This window comes from Apus apus, chromosome Z (genome assembly GCF_020740795.1).
Source record: "Apus apus isolate bApuApu2 chromosome Z, bApuApu2.pri.cur, whole genome shotgun sequence".
Classification (NCBI taxonomy): Eukaryota; Metazoa; Chordata; class Aves; order Apodiformes; family Apodidae; genus Apus; species Apus apus.
The window spans coordinates 37,615,871-37,637,130 of record NC_067312.1 but is presented as its reverse complement, the minus strand read 5'-3'; positions in this window follow the sequence as shown (position 1 = coordinate 37,637,130).

The window sequence follows — 21,260 nt, the reverse complement described above, 5'->3', positions numbered from 1 at the left end:
CTTATTACATTAAAATGTCTTCAATTAACATAATAAAGCATTGCTCCTGATGCTTCTTCATATCACTTAAACCCTAAGACTAGCATTCCTTTATAAGGTAATTTATCTGTTTGCAGCTCTCCTTATATGGCAAATTCATGAGAAGGACCCCAAACCCCAACTAATATAAAATATATATATATATGTACTGCTTGTGTGAGTTTATTTGGGAAAAAACTCAAGTCAAACTGAACCCTAGAAGTGCTCAGTTCTAGCTGCAGGGGATTCGTTTTCTTTGTATTTTTAAACACAAGAATATACACATATACATTTTGTTTAAATCCTTTTAAAATTTGTTTTCAGTACATCAAAAGTAACATATTTAGCCAATCCACAGAAATAAAGAATATGTGCTAAATAATACTGTTCTTAATGCTGATAAATGAAGACGTTTTTCGTGTTCATGAATAGTCCTTCACAGTTATGTGTTACATCTTGAAAATGTTTTGTTCTTTTCAAATAAGCTAATCAGTCCTTGGTTTTCTTGACTTGTGTCTTAGGCAAGATAACCAAATGGAGATCACCAGTCAAAAAAAGACATTATTTAATAATTATCTGCAGGGCATTTAATCCTTAAAGCACTTGTTAAATCGCTGCAACCTCATGACCTCTTCACTCAGTAAGGTTTACTAATACATTTTAAAGGTGCAGAAATGAAGGAAAATAAGCTAAATGACTTGCCAGAGACCACAGAGGTAGCAATATCCAGTGCTGGAATAAATGTGAATTCTTGTCTTTTGTCCTAAAAATATTAAGATGCTGGTATACAAGATCTTCATTGCCATTGATAGGCAATAGGCTGTACGAAAATTTAAAATATTACTATACAAATTCTTACCTTTAAATGAAGTTAAGTATAAACAGCTTGCTCTATTTTTATTACTGCTTTTAAAGAATTTGACCAAATAACTTTGTTGTTATTTGGAAAATAAAAATGCATTGTCATACATTCTTTATTTGTGGTAATTAAAGCTAGTAATTTTTATTTCATCTTCTGTGATTTGGGATTGTACACATAGGTAAAGTAGTACCTCTTTTTCCCTCCACTGACTGAAAAACAAATAATGATCACATACTGCAAGCTGAATTTTTGTTGTTGGTTTTGATACATAGTTACATATATCCAAAATATCAAATTCTTGATACTGGATTTCATATATCCAAGTAATCCATAGACTTTAAATAATAAAATAGCATTAATTCAAGTAAATAACTCCATAATCCACTTCAAAAATGCATTTCAGAAAATATTCGTGCTGCACTTTACTTCTTTGTTTTCATTAGTCCACAGTAGTATCTGAAGCCCCTCAATCAAATCTCTAAAACCAGGATTTTTCATCTCTGCTTTCTCTAGTAATTGGTTATGTTTGTTGATTTTTTTTAGTGACAAGCTTTTTAAATGGGACACATTTTTTAATTATTTATTAATCCAGGATCTTTAACGAAAGGGTATTTAAAGTATATATTGAATCTTCTAGCATTGCTTTCAGAGAATTCAGCCACATTGATCTAAATTATCTTTGGAATCAAGGAAGCAGATGTAGGATGTTTGTTACACTACCACAGGGTCTTAATTTTGGTGTAAATATTACCCCTGCCAGCTCTTTGTATAACTAATTAATTCCAAGAGTCATGTATTCTCCTAATGGAAAGTTTGCTTTAGTGATTGATAGAAAAAAAACAGGGTAATAGAAAGCACTCGGTTGAGACAACAGGTTTCCAAAAGTAGTGCTTATTTTTTTTATTGTTTTGTGATAGGCAGCATCTAGCAACTGATTATGTAAGTTGTCAGGCTCCCTTAGGTCTAACTACAGCTACTACAAATGGTGATATCTCAGCACCATGCAGAAGGTGCCCAACCCCTCATAAAGTTGGAGGCCCTTTGAACTTTGTGAAGAACAAGTCAGATGTTATTCTTGCACTTACATTTTACTTCAAACTTCCTATTGTTCATTTCAGCTCTGTTTCACTTGGAACAGTTTTTCCTCCTGTTGCTCCTTGGGTGCCAATGCTGTCCAGATGCCTGTCCCAGGTTATGGTGCTCCAGGTGGAGCAGCTACCAGACTTATCCAGGAAGATGAGGCTTATTGGGTGATTTTCTTTATTCGTTTTCACAGTGGCAGCTTTCACAGGTGCACATTTCCCTTTGGGATAGTTTGCAGGGTTTTCTGATGTAACTTCTACACAAAGAGGATGCAAAGTTGCTCTTGTGCACTGGCCTTTCATCCTGCCACCACCAGACTCTGGGAGCTGCTCCAAGGCTTGCTTCAACACACTCACAAGCTGGTCAGGTAGCACAGTTAGAGATGTGCAGCTTATGGCTGCTTTCCCTGTTGTCTTTTCCACCCCCTCTATAACTATGCTACAAAACTTGAGATGTGTTCAGGCTCCTCTCATTATCCTTCCTCCTGATTCCTCTTTGATTGTGCTGTTTCCAGAAGAGCCAAAGTCCAGCCTGGAAGCTGATTCCTATTTTCAGAGTCATGGTCTGTTGGACTTCTCAGGAGTATAGCACTGGGCAATTCAGATCAAATTGAAACATGAGGGTTTTTTCCAAATCCGTTGTGTCTAACCACATATTAAATGGAAACCTGAGACAGAACAGCATGCTTTTGCTTGGCAATAACAAAACAGTGTATTTACACCTACCAACCTGTCCCAGCACTTTCTGTCTCCACTTTAGAAACCATCTGTCTCTGAAATCCATTAGGAACAGTGTGTTAAGAGACCCAGTCCTCTTCTTTCCTTTTTAAGTTTCACACTTTGTAAATGACAATCACTGCTTGATGCAGATGTTGCACTGTATGCCACTCAGGGACGTTTCATTACTAAAAAAAGCTATATAAATATAACAGTGGTAATAAAGAAGAGAATGTTAGAGGCACGGGTTGAGCTGCCCAAATGAACGTGACCCAGACAAGGCTTTCAAGCCAGTGATTAGAAGTAATATTGGTATAAACTGAATTCACTGTCAGCATTTCCTCAGCTTGATGCAGTACTCACTTCACCTGTTGTTTCACAGTTAAGTGGAGTGCTAACTGACCCATCAGTTTGTGATTTTAAGGTCCTTTTGGAAACAAAATGCAAGCGAGCTTTGTATAAGTTACTGAACTTAGACAATTGTCAAAAGAAAGTGCAGTTTAAAGGTACTGAGTTTAGGTACCGTTGATATGAGGTCATACTCCAAATTGCGGCAAGCATGTGAAAAAAAGGTTAAGACGTAATATATGATAGTATGTCAGAGATGAGAGCAACAGTTATGCTGAGCTACCACATGGAGAAATGACTGTAAAGAGCAGGTAGTATAAAGTGACTAACAGCTACCCTTTTCTCTCAAAGATGCAGGGAATTATAGCTACCCTTACGCTCAACAATGCTTCTCCAAGGTGTCCAACTAGTCTTTTTGTCCCCTCAAGCAAACATGACCCTGTTTTATACTGCTCTGGTAAAAAATATTCCCATTTCCTATAATTTTTAAATGCACTTCTGCTTATCCCTAGCCTTACAACACATTTCTATCAACCTACCATTAAAGAAACACACTCAGAAAGGCAAATTACAGTGAGTTATATTGCCAGTCATTGAGTTGACTCCAGGCCTCCAACCAAGAGGTTTTCCTCAAATCTTAAGTATAATCATTACTCCTATTCTCATAGTGAGTATGTCAAGGTTTTGACTCCCTCCATCTTCTGAATTCCCTACAACTAGAGCATGGGTGGGCAATTTCAAGAGGTGAGAAGGAGAGACCAACACCTCTATGCATCATGGTTTTCACAATCATACTCTTCAGCAACTTTCCCATTGCAATTTGGTCTTTCAGGTTGCTGGGAGCCATGTCCAAGTGACTGAAATTTTGTTAGCATGATACCTGCCCATTAAAAAGAACAGTCTTTTGGCCAGAGGACCTTGTCTCTTGTCTCTCTTTTGTTTTCTTTTTACTCCAAGCTCCGAATGAATGAGGCCCGCAATGGTAAATTATTAATCTTTGCTCTTTCTCAAAGCTGATCCTTACCTGCAGCCTGCAAGGGAGGCTCCACGCAGGAGGCAGGAGGAAGACTCCTTCCTCCCCTTCATCCCAGCCTTCATGCCGTCTTAGCTGTAGTGCCCCTGCAAGTAAGCCTGTGTGACAATGGGCCCCAGCAATTTACCATCCAGAAGTGGTTTGCAGCAAATCACTTAACTATAAAAGCCACTTGTGTATGCAGTCTGCAGACAAAAGCCATTGCTAAAAGAAGAGACCTAAAATTTCTACAGTGGTAGCTCAGAAATCAGTAACTCTCCTAAAAATGCAGCCTGAAATGTCCAGTGACATGATGGATGTGTCCATGTCTTCCAAGCAATCCTTGCATTTCATTTGTGCTGAGAGAATGAGGGAATTAACAAAATGCCCTGGGAAAGGAGAGACATTTCCTGAGTGTTACTGCAGGCAGAGACGATAATACTGCTCACAGTGAGTTCAGTAACATGATGTACTACATTTACATAATTTCGTCATCCTCAAAATTCAAGCACAGCACATAGGGAGAGTGAAAGAGAACATCATTGGATATAGCAGCAATAAATAAATTATAAGTGTTTCTTCGTAACTACTTGCAGAAATTGTTTGCTTTGCACATCATCCTCAGTACAATAACATGAAGAAAAAACTTCACCTCATGTAGATATCACAGTGGTTTTGCATATTTGTTGGATTTGCTGGATGGAGCTGCTAATTCTTGATTGAAGATACTGCTATTGAGAAAAAAGTATGTGCTTCAGGAAAATTCTGAAGCCCTTGTTTATGGCTATACATTGGCAGCAGTAAAATCGGTTCAATATAAAACTCTGTCTGGACAGAATTTTAAAAATGTGTCCTAGTTTTCAGTCTTATGATCACTTTGGTCCTTTATTTGGGCAACAAGAACGCAACTGCATGGAAAAACAAGCAGGGCCAGATGGTCAACCACAAAGAACCAGAAAGGACAGGCTTTACATTTAAGACTGTTCCAGATAAAACCAGCTTATTAAAAAAAAAATAAAAATAAAAAAAAAATAAAAAAATAAAAAAGAAGAAAAAAAAGCACTTATACTTGTCTTGATTAGACACACAGCTTAATAAGTCAAAGTAACTACATTAGGCTGTCGACTTTGGGGATTCAGATTCAGATGCACTACTACATTTGTGTTTTTTTAATGTGTCACTTCAATGTCAGAATCAGGCAAAAAAGGTGTTTTGTTTAGTAAGAAATGCTAATCATCATTTAACCCTACAGAGTGTGGACCACACATTCTTGTGCAGTAGAAGGGGATTTATGCGTGCACTTACTCTTAAAAAAGCCACTGAGTAGCATAGCAAGTGATCTAGCCGTGACAGTCTTCGCCTCTTGCATGACTGCAATGTGACCTCTGGTAGGCTACAGGGAACGGCTCTGTGATTGTGCTTGTGGCCACAAATAAAGAACAACCAAACTCTAAGCTGTTATCAACACCCAGCTAAATCAAATGCATGGGGTATTTTGAGATTTATGCTAATCGCTGTGAGACAGTTCCCATGTTAAACTAATTACTCTGGTTGTAATGAATGGATGGTATAAATAAAATAAGAATCAGAATAGCAACAAAATCCCTTATTTTAAAGCTGCACACTCTGCCTCATCTGATTAACAGTAAAGAAAGTTAATTAAAAACTAAAAACTAAACAAACAAAACAAGAAGAAAGAAACCTAAGTATGTATTGTAGAAATGTAGAAGACAAATAAAATATTTTTTCAAATGTAATTACTTTTAATATATGCTTGTGGAAGTCTGATACTATGTATGCTGTCTCTGTAATTTTTGCTGTAAATAACTTGGGACAGTGAATACACTGATTTTTTCTATGTCTCTGTTTAAGCATAAGACTTTGTAATGATTTTTTTTAAAGAGGAAAAACATCAAAGAGCAAATTATGTACTTGCTTCCTGTAAGTGTAATGTACTCTTCAGTTTTTATGGAAACTGATTGTAATAGATAAAGCCTTTTGACCAGCCGTTGATGTTTCGTGTATACTTCTGTTTGTAATGGAGAAAAAAACAGATGGGACTGTCAATGAAAGATGATTCCAGTGAGTCTGTGCAATGAGTATTGCATTAATACCTGCAGACTGCATTTTACTAACATAATCTGAAGAAAGGTTGCTCAAGCAAATAATGTTTCCTTACAGCATATGGCTTTTATGAATCCTTCTGGCATGAACTATATTAATAGAAACATTTATTTCTTTCCAATGAGCAAAATATTTTTGTATGCCTTTAATTCCTTATTCAAATTTGAGGTCAGGTCACTCATTAGCTGTAATCCGAAGCCATAACTGACCTTCACCGAATGCATGTTTTAAAGATCATAATAGAAAAATAAATTATGTCCGGTTTATCAACAGCTATAATAACACAAGCGGGAGCACAAATAATGTGCAAAGTATTTTGATGCTTTTCTGGCATCCCAATATGACTTTAAAGGCTAGTATTTTATGATTACCAATTTATTAAAAAAATAATTAAAATAGATATTTAGATTTAAATGAAACTTTCTAATATTTTTTAAATATCCCTGAAAATGCTTCCTTGCTTTTAGGATTATGAGAGAAACTGATTTTTCATATACTCCCCATTTTCAAATATCTAATGTTTTTATCCTATTTACAGTTCATTTTATAAGAGTGATATGAGATGTTAAGACCCAGATCTCCAAGCCCTGAGCTATTTGGTGCTTGGCAGTAGTTATGTTGTTGTAAATCAATTTGATTTGAACTTTCAGGGTGTGTTGTTTGCTACTTGATAAGCATGCTTACTACTGTTGGTAAGACACAAAAGTTGCATTGCCTGTCAAGAAGTGTGATAAAAAACAATTAAAAAAAACCAACAACTAGTAACATTCAAAATTATTCACTCACAAAAGCTGAATACAAATTCCTTTCTAAAATCAAATGTCTTACAGAGTTAACAGTGATTTTTTTTTTTTTTTAGATTAATTTTATAATAATTATGATACATCCTAACTGGCTTTTAGATGCAACATCAAAAGCACAAATGAACCACAAGAAACTGGTTAAAAATCTGGCTCTATTGAAACCAATGACCAAACCCCTCCCTCATTTCCATGGAGTAAGGAGTTAATCCAGCATTTTTACATCTACAATTTTCTTCTAATCTTTCTCCCTTGTTTAATATAACTGACCTAATTTATGTGTATGTGAGTAAAAATACAGCCTGATTCATTTAGAAAGTGACCATTGAAGGTTTTATTTCTATCATGAATTTAGTAGGACCAGCATCCCTGTCAAATGAAAAGGTTCTATATTACTTTAGAATGTAATAGATTTTTGTCTTATTTTATGTCCTGTAAATTATTAGGTATTATTAGTAAATTATTAGTTCAATACTGTTAGCATTCCATAATAATGCACACATGATTTTTGAATGTTTTCTGTAAATGACAATCAATGTTGATGAAGGTCCTTTCTTTAATGCAAAATTAAAAAAAAAAAAAAACAACAAAAAAAAACAACAAACTGTATAAGAAAATAAACTCTGTTGTGTGACTTTGTTTACCTGCCCCTTTAAATTTCCTGGATCTACCAGGAAAAGGTAGAATGTATGCATTTCTGAAAGAGAAGGGTAAAAGCATAAGCCTAGAAGTCAGGAGTCTATACTAATTTTCAGGTTTTCTCTTGACCTATTGTGTTAAGTATAGCATGTTGCTCCATCAATGCAGCAAAAGTGGCTTTGTTTTGCAATTTAAATTACAGCTGCAACTTTTGAATATGTAAATTCTAAGATGTATTATTTTATTTACATATGTTGGGGAAAGGCTCAGATAGTAAAAAAGCAAAACACTGCAAGGAACACTTACATGAAGGCAAACTGCACAGTAATGTAACAGAAGTTTATCTTATTTTAAAAAAGATACTGTATTTAAAATAGATTATAAATACATCAAATATTATTAAAGTTTATGTCAAGTAATAAACAATACCGAAGGATAGAACAGAAAATGCTAGCTCTTGCAGCTGAAGGTAGTACCTTTCAAAGATAATATTTTTTTCATTTTCAGGACCTTAAATTTAAAGCAGGAGTAAATTTAAAAGGACAACATCTAAAGGCCTCATTTTGCAAACTGTTGCGTGCCTTTATAAATTTAGGCAGGTTTAATGCATATACTTAAAGCACGTTATGTTTAAATGTTTCTTGCATCACAATACAATCAAGCAAGATTGGGTTCTGAGATGCAGTAAGTGCAGCTTAGCATGTTTAGACTAAAAAGTCCTTGATATTAAAGACTTGTCTGGAGATTTCAAATCCATCTGAAATAGTTTCAGATAAACTTAATATGGAGTTAATATATAAATATTTATATTTCAGATATGGACCTGAGCAGTTTATTAGCCATGTGAAATGAATGGCTTGTTGTGCTTCCATGTTGCAAAACAGAGAATCCTGCAAATGCTGTTATTTAAATACATAGTGTCACCACCGTGCCAGAGGTACTCTATACTCTATTCTATACTAGCCTATAATTTTTACAGTTAGAAAATCAGAAGCATTGCTTTTTAAAACACTATCAGCAGATTTTGTGTATTTGTGTTTGCTTACTGTTTTGTTTTATTTGATATATTTAGACTTCTTTGTCTTTTTAGTCTAGGACTAGTAAGATGGGATTTTTTCTAGGAAAAAAATTTAGCAAAATACCCACTTTTCCTGGAAAACAGAAACAAACTTCTGTAGGTTCTTACTGGCAAGTAGCACAGCGATCAACACCTTGTGAGAAGAGGAACAGAACACTGGTTTGAAACACACTTATATGAAAGTCTTGCAGTGTATCACTTTAAGACTCTGTTGTGTCAGTTAAGTATCAGTGTAAATGTCAGTGCACCCAGATCCACAGCTGGCTTACTCCTATATGTATGAAGTATTGTATACATGCTGCACATAACACTTTCCCAAGATTAATTTACATTTCTAAGAAATGGTGAAATGCATTAGACAAAACAACATGAAATAACAGAAGCTGTCAATCCCAGAAAGATTATATACTTACAGATGTTTATATAATTACAAAACCATGCAAATGCATGGATCATTATATGATGTGTCGCAGAATCCCAGAATCATCATGGCTGGAAAGGACCTCTGAGATCACCAAGTCCAACCATCAACACACACACGTGCCACTAGAGCATGCCCTGAAGTGCCACATCTACATGTTTCTTGAACACCTCTGAGGATGGTGACTAAACCACCTTCCTGGGAATGCTGTTTCAGTGTCTGACCACCTTCTTGGCCACCTGGGCACGCTGCTGGCTTGTGTTCTGCTGGCTGCCAACCAACACCCTCAGGTCATTTTTTGCTGGGCAACTTTCCAGCCACTCCTCCCCAAGCCTGTAGCATTGCCTGGGATTGTTGTGACTGAAATGCTGGACCCTACACTTGGCCATATTGAACCTCATACAATTTGCTTAAGCCCATCAATCCAGCCTGTCCGGATCCCTCAGTAGAGCCTTCCTATCCTCAAGCAGATCGAAACTCCCATCCAGCTTGTTGTCATCTGAAAACTTACTGACGGTGCACTCAGTCCCTTCACCCAGATCATTGATAAAGATACTGAACAAGACTGGCCCAAAGCCTGAGCAGATGCCCTGAGGTGCCCTGAGGGACACCACTGGTGACAGGTCACCAGCTGGATTTGATGCCGTTTACCGCAACTCTGGGCCCGGCCATCCAGCCAGTTTTTTACCCAGTGAAGAGTACACTTCCATGCCATGATTCCCCAGCTTCTCCAGGAGAATGTTGTGGTAGATGGTGTCAAAGGCCTTACCAAAGTCCAGGTAGACAATGTCCACAGCCTTTCCCTCATCCAAAAGGCAGGTCACATGGTCATAGAAAGAGCTCAGGTTGTTCAAGCAAGACCTCCCTTTCATAAATCCATGCTGGCTGGCCCTGATCCCCTGGCTGCCCCGCACTTGCCATGTGAGTTCACTCAAGATGAGCCTCTCCATGAGCTTTCCCGGTACCGAGGCCAGGCTCACAGGCCAGTAGTTCCCCAGATCCTCCCTCCGGCCCTTCTTGTAGATGGGTGTCGTATTAGCCACCCTTCAGTCATCTGGGACCTCCTCTGTTGACCAAGATCATTGATAAATGATGGAGAGAGGCTTAGTGAGCTTCCCACCCCAGCTCCCTCAGTACTCTAGGGTGGATCCCATCAGGTCCCATAGACTTATGGGCATCCAGGTGTGGAAGCAGATCATTAACTACTTCCTCCTGGATTGTGGGGGTTTTGTTCTGCTCTCTGTCCTCATCTTCCAGCTCAGGAGGCTGGATACTCCAGGGGGAGCTGGTCTGACTATTAAAGATGGAGGCAAAGAAGGCATTAAGTATCTCAGCCTTTTCGTCATCCTTCATTGCAATATTCCCCCCTACATCCATTAAGGGATGGAGATTCTTCCTGACCCTCTTTTTATTGTTGATGGATGTATTCAACCATAACTTACCTTGCACTTTGAACAACATCTTTTTAACTGGAACTGTCTGCTTAAATCCTAAAACTAATCCAGCATTTGTACTGGATAAGTCAAATGATTTTTGCCTCTCTCCTGCCTTACTCCTCTACCGTTCACCTCACTTCCCACCCCTGTTCCCAAAAGAGATCTTTTAAAATCATATTGCAAGTTGATTTGCAGGGACAAAGGCTGATTTGTTCTGCTGCAATTATGAAATACTTCTTCATGATGGAAGACAGCTGCAGTTTTAGTGTTATAGGCCATGCTTTCGTTCATGGGATATATTTGCTAACCTTCCTATTTATGCAGGAGTTTTTTTGTAGCTTTAATGGTCTGTGTATATGAGAGAGGTGAGAGTTACATAAGACTTAAGAGCTTCAATTAGTCCTGATGAAGAGACTCTGATCCCAGAAGGGTTTAATTACCATTATATTGAACAGGCTAATAATAGTATTATCTCCCCCTACAGACATGCATTAAAATTGTGTGTGTACCTATGATTCTTAAAAAACAGAACAAATATTTAATCTTGATGTTCTATCTGTAGGGGTTCAGTTCAGTTAGTCAGAAAGGTGTGTTGGTCCTGTTTCCATTGCCCTTGAGTACCTTGCTTGACCTCTTCCTGCTGCTCTCCAAGATCTTGGGTCTTCAATAGCTCTCCCCAGTATATGGACATTTTGGATAACCTAAGGCAACTTGAATCTAACTATGTGCTGCTGCTCAGATGTTTAAAGAGAGTTTAATCATGAAACATACATACTTCATATGAAAGTCTGGAATTTTGCATGTATGAAAGCAAACAGGTTAGGCAACATCAGTAATTTAGAAATAATGATTGTGATTTCCCTTCAAAATCCCCTGAACAGTAACTGCAGTACGAAGTTTAAGATACTACTTCCATAAGCAGATTCAGCCCAGTCCTAATAAAGCTGGTGTGTAGAAAGCTTCCTTTTCAACCTATTAACTAACAGCAATTTTAAGCAAATGCCGAGTTGGCCTGGAATTTCTTCAGATAAATAAAAGCCTTTATCAGAGGGCTTTAAAAATTGCATACTCTATCCCCCTGTTTTTGTTGCATTTTGGCATTCAAAAATGCATTCAGTTACAAAGACCGCATAACTAAAATTTCAGTAGCAGTTTGTAAGCTTTGCAACACTTCTCTAAATTACTCAATGACTGTCACAGGCAAGGTTTAGCATATCCTTTGCTTCAATGTGAGAACTTATGACCAAACACTATGAAGTTTTAGCATTTATATTGGTACTACTCTCTGGCAGGGAGGAAGTGATGTTCCTACCTTCACCTTCTTTAAAAGGCCATGCTACCCCAATCAACAAGCCCATCTGCTTACTGCAAAAGGAAGAGGAAATTTAATATTCCTTTCCAGGTTACAAAATAGTCTTGTGCACAGTGATTCATATTTGCTGTTTCTGGAGAAACAACCAGCAGTATGTGGAGAGGAACAGAGGATTTATCCCTTTTGTTCAACAGCTTGTGTATTTGCCTGCTATGAATGCTGAACTGCCATGGCTTGCACTTAAGGGTAATTTAAGAGGGAAGTACATTTCAGGGGCACTCCCTCATTTCTTTCTCTTCTAAAGGTCCTCTAACACTATATTTTAAAATTTTATTCTCTACCCTCCCTACCTTAGAGCAGTAGGGAGATTGAAGGCCATGCCTATGAGGAGTCCATGGATAGTCAGTGGTGTTAACTTGTGTGTGCTTTTTAAGCTTATACCCTATCCAAAGAAATCAATACCTCCTCTGTCAGGTTAAAGCTAGACAAATTCTTAAATAAGTCTCTGAATATAGTTACCCATGCAGCTTCAGGAAGTGCAGAATATTTTACTAGGCAAAAGCTTTGCAGAATACTGCTTTAAGAAATAGGTATTTTCTGTTCACAAACTACATCATAATACTATTATGTAGCTAATTGAAAGGCCTACTAAAAAATAAGCATAACACCAAGTTTAAACACTATGTTTTGGAGATGCTGGCTGTGATCATAGACTAATCCTATCAGTTTGGGAAAGCAGATGATTTGGCATCTGTATATCTATTTATCTATTTTTTGGCACTTTTAAGGTATAAGCACTATCTTCATCTTGACTGTAAGGTTTCCAGATGTTATCAAATAAACCCATACTGTCTTGGCAATCACTACCTCGATCTCTTGGTGCCATCTGGGTTACTAATGAAATCCACTCTGCCCCTCTCCAAGGTGAGTTACCATTCCAGTGTCTCAGGGTGACTTGTTCTGTGCAAGTCATTCTGAACTGTAACATTTTCATCCACAAGGGAAAATTCTGCAATCCTGCCATATTGCTGAAATGGCATGCTGAGAAGCTGCAGCTGTTTGTAAACTAGGATTTAAAGTTATTGCTCCTGACCTTCCATGCGCCATGCTAAAGGATACCCAGCTCTGCTAAAGCGTGTACTGTTTACATCTTCTCCCAACAGAGAAAACCGTAGGTACCAGGCCTTTTACACATCACTGAACCAAACCAATAGACTTCAAAATCTTTGTATGAAATAAGACCTCTAAATTTGTTATTTTTTTCTTAGTTTGAAAACTTTCAGTAAGTACAATCAAAATACACTTTACACTTTCAATGGTGTTGAACTTGTAGCCCCAAGACTACAAGCTGTCTGCCAAAATAATGTTATCCATCAAAACCCACTTGAGGGCACTTATGACTGATGCTAGAAAAATCCATACACAGTCAAAAGAGTAATAAAATAAAAATTCAATTAATATTAGAATACAGTTCCCCTGTCAGCACAGATTTCCTGTGAGGAATATTGCATTGAAAGTCAATAGAAAATTACATAAACCTGATGCATTGTTTTCATGGAATTTAAAAGAAGATAGTATGTCTGACTAGGAATCAGAACATTCACCATAGAAGAGTGACAACAGAAGTTCCGTTAAAAATTCCTCAGTCATTTAATGGCTGTATATAACTCATTATTTATTATCAAGTGTGATGAAAAATTTGCTCACCAAGTGCCTGAATCATAAGCGCAGCAAATTCATCTCTGATTCGTCTATTTTAAATTTACAGACTCAATCCACTTGAGCTAATGAGTGGCCCCTGTTAGCTGAGTTTCAGGCATTAAAAGCTTTTGCCAGTGTCTTTTTAGGCTGCTTCCCACAAGCTTCTCTTTCCAATCCTGTGTTGAACTTAAACCTCTCTTTGAGCTGCTCTGACTTTCTTTCCAACATTGAGCATCATTGCAACATGATGAGTGAGCTATCCTCTGTTGGAAAAAATCAACTTCTAGTAAAAATATTTATTTCATCTTGTATCCAGCAAAGAGGTGCTTCATGCTGGACCAATCTGTTTTGTTCCATTAGAAATTATTTTTCCAGCATTAAGTAGGCAAAGTACCCACATAATCATATGTATCGAATGCTGTGATAGTGTTATTTTTATATAGATTTTTAAAAATAATAATTGTGTAGTTACTGTTCACAGGGATTCCCTAAGAAACCTTTTCTAACTAAACAGAAAAATAGAAGCACATGAGGCAAGGTAGTTTTTACATATTTGACCATCAAGGTGTAGTAATATTAAGCCATAGCTACTCTGAAATCAGCAGCATTTCTTGACAGGGATGGAACTGAGAGCAGAAAATCATAATAAAATTTGCATTAATGAATGCATACAGAAACCACATTTTTTAAATGTAAAATAAAATAATGTCAAGCTAGACATATTTATAGCCCCTACCAAACACTAGATTTTCTGCATAAATTCATCTGTTTAAAGAAAAAAAAAAAAATTCACTGAAGTGCAGACTTTGGACATTGGCTGCACAAACCTACATAATAAATAAAAGGACACCTCTGTCTTATGAAGGTTGTTTGCTGAATTCTCTGTCTCATCTGTCTTTGGCCAAACACCTTGCAGATTGGTATGATGCCAAGGAAATATTCAGAGCAGGTGGGAAACTTTTTATATCATCTTTCATCACCATATATGCCAGTCCTTTGTCACTGAACTTGGTTACTGAGAACTCTCATTTAAGAATGAAATTCCAGCCTATAGGCTATACACATGCTGATGGGTGCATTACTCTGTGTTGTTGCCCCTGTGGCAGTGCTTTGTAGCCTTGGAAGGAAGCTGTAAACAGAAGGCGTTTTGAAATAGTGTTCTCTGAAACTGAATTAAATTCTACTCCTTATGAAATTTAGATGATAGCATTAAGTAATTTTCATAGTCCTCTACTTCTAACTGAAGCCCTGATAGCCCAGAAAGATAGGGATGTATAACACAAAACATTAGAAGAAACATTCTCTCCATCGCATTTGGCTGAATACTTCCATGCACATGCTGCAGCCCCAGCAGCTAAGTAGTGCAGGTGGATACCCATGGAAATATATGGTTAAGCTCCAAATTTAACACTTTGCTCTCAGAACCCAGGAATTTGAGCATGCCATGTAAGTCAGTCAGCTCAATGCCTCTGGGAGACTGTGCAACATTCCTGAATGTCACCACACTGTTTTTTTTCCCTGTGTTTTTCATTTCCTTTTTTGGGTAATCACAATGTTAACCAACTGAATGTAGGTGAAATTAATCAGAGCCTGTATTCCTGCAAAATGTTATGTGCAACTGAGCTCATTTTCTACATGCAGAGTTGTTGTTTGGAAGGCTGCTCTGCTGAAATATGTTGATAAGAAACACAGGATGCAGTGAAAGGACTGAGTTTCTGCAAAAAGTGCTTGACATAAGGAAGCAGTAAATTTAGGGGAGCAAGGAAGAGGTGAAGCAGTGTGAAGGTGTCAATGGCAAACAGGGAGATAATAAAATCCAGCAAGAAAAAAGAACACTCTAGTTCAGGGGCTACAGTAGTACAAACACTCCAGAAGAACTCCCCGGTTTTCCATCTCCATGAAATCTGATTTAACTGTCTACCGTTCTTCAGTTGGGTTTGAATTTGAGCCTCCCCAAAACAATGAGTTTAACTCCAACAGAAGCAGATAATCATCAAGTCCACTATCAGGTCCTCAACAGATTCCCATTCCGTCTCCAACTGCCCTGACTCTCCTTCTGTAAGTGGCTGGGACTCATCTGAGTGAATGACAAATGGGAGTAGAAGCCAAATGGAAGAAGATACAGGTGAATATTTGCAGGTTGAGGTGAATACCTCAACTCTGCAAATTTTAGAATGGCCTAAATTATTATTTATAGAATTATAATGTATTATAGAATGGCCTAAAACGGGCATTGCTAGTTGATAAGGGACAGTAGGCTTTTGACAGGTGTTATTTTTGTATTCCTACAACACAGGCTTAAGAGGTACATATTTTCTGGGGAAGTTTCTCCTTCCTTCTCAACAAAAGCCACCTACTGCCCAGTGACACACTACAGCTTTGTGCCACAGTTCATCCCACTGTTAGGAAGGGCTCCTAACCAGAGCACATTGCTGTGCTAGCAGAGCTGCTCAGCTTCTGGACTTGCATCCAGCCCACAGAAGGAAGAGCATCTCTCTCCCTACCCCTGAGAAAACTCAGCCATCGTAAATGTTCCCCAACATTCCCTGCTCTCTCAGAAGGCAAAGATGGACCATACTTTTAGGACCAATTTGTCCCAAAGGGTTTTTCATTCTTCTCTTTAACTGTAATTTAAGAATTATGTCTCTGATCTTCACCTCCTGATAAGGACAGCTGAGACATTTAAGGTCTCACAGGTCACCAATATCCACTCTGCCACTTAGCTGGGTGTTTTTGATTGTGAGAATGGCAGCAGTGAATGCATGCTGGTCCCTACGCCATTTGGTTCACAGGCTGTTGCACTGAACAAAGCTTTGCTAGGAAAAGTCAGTCAGAGCTTTTAATTTTCAATATGACAAGAAAGTCTTCTCATAAGAGCATATAGGGACCCTGTAGAGGACTCAGCAAGTCCAGTAGTTCCTGCTCAAAAACCTGAGCAATTCTGGGCAGGAGTCTGATTCCTGTTGGTCAGAGAAGAAGAGTGTAACAGTCTCTTCTGACCACAACATCTGTGGAAGAAGTTAATGCCTCTCTCAAAGCCTTCAGTTTGAGAAGACCTGAGTTACCACAAAGACTGTCAAACTGCTGTTCAGCTTTGTCTTCATCCCATCTCCCAGCTTTTTCCAACTCAGAGATTCAGAAGCAGATAACAATATGAGTCCAATAACTAGGAGAGAAAGTAGGCAACATAGCAATTGGAAAGCTGAGGACTGTCCAGTGTGTGCTCCCTGATGTGGAATGGAAATTTTCCCTGATCGGCTCTTATTTCTTTACCTTCCACTGCGAGGAAAAGAAAACTTCCCTCTCAGCACCCTCATCAGAGAGGAACAATTGCTTTCATATTTAATGCAGCTCATAATCAAACCAAGTCATCACTGCTCTGCCTGGAGACAGGAGGCTTGTAAGCTTTTTAGGTGATGTTATTGAGTCTTCAGAAGACATCAAAGAATTTCTTGAGGGGGGGAAAGAAAGAAGGAAAAAGAAAAGAAAAAGAAAAAAGATAACTGCAACTGCAGTCTTGTTTAGTAATGAGCTTACAATTAAAAGAGAAAGAAATACATCTGGGTGCTTCCCACCTTCAAAAACCTTGTAAGAGAAAAGCTGCATTCAAAGGGGTATTAATCATGCTCAATCTATTACCCCTCTCACTGCCATTCAGTGCAGTTTTCAGCTAACAAGGATGGGTGCCCTACTTGAGCTGACAAACCCTATTCCCCCTGGTAGGAAAGGCACTTAGCATGGCATTACCATCATTACATCCCAAGGTTAAAGGCAATGAAACTCCAGGAGTGGCAAAGTCAAATCAGTTCAATTGTCTGATTGTTCATACTCATGAAGTAGCAAGGCTGGCAGGGGTCCAGAATAAAACTTAGGGCTTTCCAGAGGAGCTCCTTTAAGGTAATTCATTGCCCTCTACAGTAGCTTAAATCAGAAGGGCTAGAATGGTCACAGTAAATGTGACTCCTGACATTTCTTAAGAGCAATATTAGCAGATAGCCAGCTGCTAAGCCAGATGTCAAAGGTGCATTAAGAGCTCTTGGTTTTGATCTAACTCATTCCCAGGAAGTAGAATTGATTTGGCTTTGAGCAAGGCAATAAAAAAAGATTGTGATTAATGAAGCAGTACAACTTAATAACGTAAGTTGACTCCCGCTTTCTTCTCTCCAGCATTTTCACTGTCCACAAAGCAGTTCTTTTACTTACCGGCAGGGACGTGTAAAATGTTAATCATCAATCTGTGAGCCATTAAAGAAGTTGCTTTTCCTTTCTCAACTTGAAAACTGAGAGGTAAAAATAATAGTTTTGGTTAATAGAGCTGTTCAGATAATGAAGAAGCTCAAAGAAAAGCTTTCGTGGAGTCAGCATGGGAGCTTTGTGCTGTAATCCATCCTTCTTACTAACCTGAGTTCAATGTCCGTTTGGGGACTGGAATTCAGGATAGAGATAAAGGAGATAGAATCTTTCTCTTTACTGGGATGTTCCAATTGAGCATGGCCTAAAACAGCAAGAAAAAATCAAAGTATATTACGCATTATGCCTTAGCATTTGAGCAGAGGGCACACTGACAGAAATAACCAGTTAATCTCTGCATTTTTGGACTTTCCACTAGGTAATGAAGTAAAATGCATACAGTTGCAAATTCAAGAGAAAAAAAAAATATAACATGGTATCTAATAAACAGTGGATATTTATAGCAAGAAGTGAGCATACAGAGCTTCCCCTGTACTCATTAAACTGGTACAGAGAGCATCATGCACAGAAAACATTTTTGTGTAAGCTTCAGCTTGGAAAATTGAAGTGACAGGCAATATTTAAAACAGGCTTCCTGCAGTTCTATAAATAATTTTGCAGTCTGTGGGTGAAGGGAACACCAGTTCTGCTGTTACAAGGAGAGGAAGGGGATGTAATTATTCCAAATATCAAGAATTACCAGGAGGCACCTGCCTAGCTATGGCAGTCAGAGAGCCTTGGAGATGCTGCCAAAACCAAGAAGTTTCTCAAAAGCTCAGTGCACCTGGGACCTCAGGCTTGATTCAAGCTACAGGTCTGTCTTCACAGGGCATCTAAACCTACCTTAACTACTGAGTTCAAATCCTGAACTTCAAGTGTGCTCTGGTATGAGATATCAAGTCCCAAAAAAAGAGGAAAAAAGTTTTTTTGTGCTGCCAGCTGCTCTTTATAAGCAATTTAATTTTTTTGTGAATTATACACCACATTTCAGAGCTTATTAGCCAACCAATAAGCTTCAGCTGCTCCAAAAATCCTGTAGCCCCACCTTGAAAGCTGCTGCAGTAAATTTACCTGAAAATACAGGTACCTGATTCCTTACACCATTACAGTAATTATAGCACTGCTTCAGAAGGCTTCCCTTAGCATGCCCCTAAATTAAACAGCAGGCTTATAGAACAAGAGGAATTTTGATTCAGGTGGAGGTAGCTAACTGCAAGGCTGAACTACCCAGTGTTGTATGGCTGGAAAGAAAAGATCTTTTCTTTCTCTTTACCACTCACTTTGCTTTTTTAATAGTTATTATTTTATTTCTATATATTTTTGTCTTTTCCTGAATTAGATAGTAAACATGCATAGGACTTTTATTCTTGTAGTGTTTTTGATGCTTGGGGAGAGGTGGTGGTGTTGGGCTTTTTGTTTGGATGTTTTATCTAGTAACACAGATGCCTCCTAAAGGAAAACAGTAATTTTACAAGATCTGTCAAATTTTAATTGGAAAGCTGGCACCAGCACTGTCTATAATTTCTTCCATGTTCTGGACCTTGCATGCTGCAATTAGATGTCACTGCTGTACCCTTTACTCCAGTTGTTGGCGGAGAAAAGCAGAGAGATCTCTTCATAAGCCTAAATTTCACTTTTCACAGTAGTTCTACAAGCCCTTGAGCCACAGAGTCCTTTGCTGTGCTCAAGCAGGTAGGTGGACTGATCTGTGAGGAAGAAATTTGTACCCAAAAGCAAATGGAGCAAAACACAGGTGCAGATTTTGCTGTTTGTTATCTGATTTCCTAACAATGGGCATGACAATCTCAAAAAAAGTTTGTTACAGGATTTTTCTTTTGTTGTGTTTTTTTTGGTTTGTTTTTTTTCTTGTTTTGTTCTTCTTGTGTGTGTGTGTGTGTGTGTGTGCGCATGCCACTGAATCTGCTTATTTATAAGAAAAGAACACAAATCCAAACTCATGCTATTGGAGTAATTGGTTATGTAAACAATACTGGGTAGATAAGGTGACAAGAAGCTACTGGATATGAGCTTTTCAAACAAGTAACACAGCTTTCTTGTAGTTCAAGTGTAACCTCAAATAAGCAGCAGCCTTGGGAAGATAAGTGTAACTGCTGTGCAAATTAAGTCCCTGACCCTAAAAAAGAGAACAAATCTTTTTAACATCCAAATAAACCAAAAGGTTATTCAATGCCAGATAATAGTATGTTTGTCTGTTTGAAAATGTGTATTTTTTTGCCCTCCATATTATTTCAACAGACAAGTGGGTGCTTTGTTTTCCTACCCATAAAGAGCAGAGATACCAACCGAACACATTTTATTCACTTTATACTATAAATCTCTGAGTGTAGGAATTGCAATGAAATGAAATCTGAGGTGAAGACCACATCAGATTTTTACTAATTTTTAGCAGGAAAAAAAGACTATATAGAAGTAGTGTGTTGGTTTAACTAATTAAATAAGGTTTTCTGGGGAGTGATGGGTACCCTCATGCCCTGGAAGGGACTGTGTACACTCTTCATTTCATGTTTAAGGCAATCAATACAGAGAGGGTCAGGTAGGCAGACCTATCTGTGGTAAGGATTCTGTTCAAGATAGACTGTTCCATGAAGGACACAGAGAAGATGCTTAATATCTGCCAAACTAATGCATCCATGTGTTGTTTAATATACCGGTCACATGTGGAACACTGAATAGAATATTTTCTTTCATATATTAAATGATTCTCTTTTCACAAGAGTCAGTGGGTCATTCTGCTACCGCTCTGGAGAGAGATAAAAGGTTCAGCTTGCTCAAGAAAATAGTAATGATCTTATTGTAATGAGTGTAACAGCATTTACAGCAGGTATTGACTGGAAGATAATAATCCCAGTGAAACAAATGAGAAAAGAAATCTCAAGGGAGGGCCCAGAAGAGACAAAGGCAATCATGCTCCCAGCTAGGATCTCCATTCCTTTTTATTCAATCCCATACAACATGGTGGCCCATTTCTGGCTACAAAAACTTTCATCTGGCTTCCTACAAAAACAGGCTGTTAAGAGAATCTAAAATGTTATAGTTGCAAAAAGTTTCAGCTTGCTTTCAAAAAGGCCCATGGATAAAGGTGCAGTAGTTTAGACCTCTACAAAGAAAGAGCAAGCAACTGTGTGTTTGCATTCACAGAGCAGGAAACACAGTAGCTCACATTGTTTTGAGTACATGTTTCCAATGTGAGGCAGAAATTACCTGCTGTTTCTCCTTTTCATAGTTGGTCCAAAGCATTATGACCAAGGCCAAGAACTAGATGTTCAGATAGGATCCAGGACGTGGTCCCATGGCAGTGAGTTAGTGAGATGGATAACAGAACTGAAGCTTATAGGCAGAAGTTGGGGACTGAGGCCATAGTTGCTGAAGTACGTAAAAGGAGAGGTATGGGAAGGATGTCTAAAAGGAGGCCTTCAGTTAGATTACACCCCACAAGACCAAGGTAAGAGTGTGTAACAA